Here is a 3,914-nt window from a genome sequence, read left to right as displayed (position 1 = left end):
AATCAATAAATAATGTAATGTATATCTGCATAAATCTATAAATAATCAATAAATAATGTAATGTATATCTGCATAAATCTATAAATAATCAATAAATAATGTAATGTATATCTGCATAAATCTATAAATAATCAATAACATTTAAAAAAAAATACAAATCAATAAATAAATAAAGCTGATTTGAAATGTTGAAAAAAAATCTATAAATAATGTAATGTATATCTACATAAATCTATAAATAATCAATAAATAATGTAATGTACATCTACATAAATCTATAAATAATCAATAATGTAATGTATATCTACATAAATCTATAAATAATCAATAATGTAATGTATATCTACATAAATCTATAAATAATCAATAATGTAATGTATATCTACATAAATCTATAAATAATCAATAAAAAAATTGTAAAAAATACAAATCAATAGATAAATAAAGCTGATTTGAAATGTTGAAAAAAAATCAATAAATAATGTAATGTATATCTACATAAATCTATAAATAATCAATAAATAATGTAATGTATATCTACGTAAATCTATAAATAATCAATAAAAAATAAAAAATAAAATACAAATCAATAAATAAACAATTTATAAATAAATAATACAAATTAATTAACTAATTAAAATTTTCAATGAATGAAATCTAAAAGGTGGTCAACAAATAGTGTCTAGCTACAACATCTAAAATATACACTTTCCTTTAGACAACACTGGTCAGAAGTTTGGAAAAAATTTAGATTTTTTTAAATGTCTTTGAAAGACGTCTCTTCTGCTCACCAAAGCTGCATTTATTTAATGAAAAATATTTTAACATTGTTACAATTTAAAATAAGTGTTTCTATGTGGATATCTGTTAAAATGTAACTAATTGCTGTGATCAAAGCATCATTAATCCAGTCTTCAGAGTCACATGATCCTTCAGAAATTATTCTAATGCGCTGACTTGTCATTTTAAATTGTAATATTTCACAATATTACTGTTTTAATAAAACATCCAAACTCATGAGCAGTAGTGTACATTCATATAAACTCTAATGTAAATAAATCAGCTTATTTGTAGTTGCTCATTGTCAACTACAAATATTACGATCTTATATTATGATTACACATACTTGACAATGACGCACACTTTCACTTATAAAAGTTATTCATAATTGCCATAATGCATCCAGATCCATTTTTTTGTTTTGTTTTTTGTAACTCTCATTATTCTAATTCGAATGACATTTAAATTGCATACAGTAATGAGAATTTGCTGGTAAAATGTGCGTTTTAATTGCCATGAAAGTAACGTCATAATGCAAAAAAAACGTAATGGTCTTAAAACAGACTTGATTTTATTTGTGCACAAATATCACTTCTTAATTTGTATTGAGACATACTTAGACTGCACCAAACTATAGGCCGGATTTGTGAATGAACACTGCCATCTAGCAGCACAGAGAGACATTAACATCTGTGTGACAACATCATGAATGCACAGCCATATGCAAGAAATCTCATTCATGCATGCATTCATATCCGAACATGCATTTAAAAGACCAGACGTATAAATTCAAAACCTTCATGAATAATGACTGAAATGTGACTTACAAAAAAAAACGTAATGGTCTTAAAACAGACTTGATTTTCTTTGTGCAAAAATATCAATTCTTAATTTGTATTAAGACATACTTAGACTGCACCAAACTATAGGCCAGATTTGTGAATGAACACTGCCATCTAGCAGCACAGAGAGACATTAACATCTGTGTGACAACATCATGAATGCACAGCCATATGCAAGAAATCTCATTCATGCATGCATTCATATCCGAACATGCATTTAAAAGACCAGACGTATAAATTCAAAACCTTCATGAATAATGACTGAAATGTGACTTACAGCTCTGGTCTCATAAAGCACCAGCTTCTGAACTCCTCTAATCACAGGCATGATGTCCAATCTATCAGAGACACAGACACAGACTGATGAATCCAGCACATGCTGATGACAAAACTTCTCTATTATAACTACAAGTCATCAAGTACAGATCATGTTTACATAACCACTGCAGAATGGTTTCATCCTGAATCCTTGTAAGGCGTATGTATAATCGCATAAACTACACTACCAGTCAAAGGTTTTTGAAGAGTAAGATCTTCTGTTCAACCAAGCCTGCATTTATTTGATCCAAAATACAGCAAAATCAGTAATATTGTGAAATATTTTTACTATTTAAAATAACTGTTTTCTATGTGAATATCTGTTAAAATGTAATTTATTTCTGTGATGCGCAGCTGTATTTTCAGCATCATTACTCCAGTCTTCAGTGTCACATGATCTTCAGAAATCAGTATAATATGCTGATTCGCTGCTCAAGAAAACATGTATTATTATTATTATGTTGAAAACAGCGGAGTAGATTTTTTTCGGGTTTCTCTGATGAATAGAAAGTTGAGAAGAACAGCATTTATCTGAAATAGAAATCTTTTGTAACATTATAAATGTCTTTACTGTCACTTGATCAATTTAATGCGTAAAAGTATTCATTTGTTTTCTTTTATATCTTACTCCTAATTTTTTTAAACTTTTAAGTATCACAGTTTATTCAATATAAACTATAATTAAAATGAAATTTATTGATCATAAATCAGCATATTATACTGATTTCTGAAGATCATGTGACACTGAAGACTGGAGTAATGATGCTGAAAATACAGCTGCGCATCACAGAAATAAATTAGTTTACAATATACTCCAAAATTTTGACCAGCAGTGTACATTATTACATTTAAATGAAAATACACCTCATAATAAACAATGCACACATTCTCAAAGAATCCTACACGAAAATAAACAATTAAAAACATTTAAACAGTTAATTTTATTGACAATTTGGATAGGTCACACCAGACATTTTCTGATGGTGGCCACAAACTGTGAATCTTACTTTTGAAATCTTAAGAAGTATTCCAGCTTCTAAAGGAAAGGCAGAATCTGTGGCCGTATTCACAGAGAATTTTATCTTTCTACTAGGTGTCCTAGCTAGATTTAGCTTTAAACCTATTCACAAAACTCTTAAGAGACTTAAGAGTCTACAATAACTAAAAAGAGGGTTGAGTCAATGCATACTTTTTTCTTTGTTAAATTTCCACACTGAGCACGGGTTGGAGCTCTTAAAGTACACCATACAGTATCATTTAACTTTAAAATGTACAAAATTTTCTTAGGTGAGGCATGTCCCCAGATCCCCCAGAAAGACCAAAATCCTGCCTCCATAGTCTCAAAAAAATAAAATAAAAAATCCTGTGGGAAACACTGTGATGTGATGTGGTTGTGTATGATTGAGGAGTAGGGGAGAGCCTTTACACTGGTCAAATTCAGGCCGATTCCAATATTTTTCAAACATGTTAAAAATTTCCAAGAGCTCAGGAGGTGCTCATAAAGGCAGTGGTTTTCATTGTGGTCCTGGGGACCCACAACACTGCATATGTTGTATGCCTCTCTTGTTAAACACACCTGATACAGATCATCAGCTCCTTAGGAAAGAGCTCCATGAACTGAACTGAGTGTATCAGAAAAGAGACGTACAGAATGTGCAGTGCTGTGGGTCCCCAGGTCCAGGATTGAAAACCACTGTCGTAAGGTACTCGGCTCAGCTCATAAATTCTCTCATATCATATCTCATACCATACAAGCAACAACGATTTCAACAACAGTCAACCTAGGTGGCAACAAATGAGCTTCTTTTCTTCTAAGCATGGACCTTGTTTCTGTGTATCCCTGTTCTCCCACTTAGTTCCCTGACCTAGTTTCCCGTTTGTGTCTTTATTAGTTAATCATCCTCACCTGTCTGTCCCTCATTTGTCACCCTACTTAAATTCCCCACTCATTTTCATGTTCATGTTGGGGCCCAC

The 3,914-nt window shown here is 30.8% G+C and overlaps 1 pseudogene; it reads right to left on the bottom strand.

Annotated features, from left to right (window-relative positions):
- LOC107739186 (polyphosphoinositide phosphatase-like) overlaps nucleotides 1–3,914 on the bottom strand; it is a 109,783-nt pseudogene that overhangs the window by 74,936 nt on the left and 30,933 nt on the right.

This window comes from Sinocyclocheilus rhinocerous, unplaced genomic scaffold (genome assembly GCF_001515625.1).
Source record: "Sinocyclocheilus rhinocerous isolate Xijiao unplaced genomic scaffold, SAMN03320098_v1.1 scaffold555, whole genome shotgun sequence".
In the NCBI taxonomy this organism is placed as follows: domain Eukaryota; kingdom Metazoa; phylum Chordata; class Actinopteri; order Cypriniformes; family Cyprinidae; genus Sinocyclocheilus; species Sinocyclocheilus rhinocerous.
The sequence above is the reverse complement of the archived record's forward strand: the minus strand, read 5'-3'. Positions and strand labels throughout refer to the sequence as shown.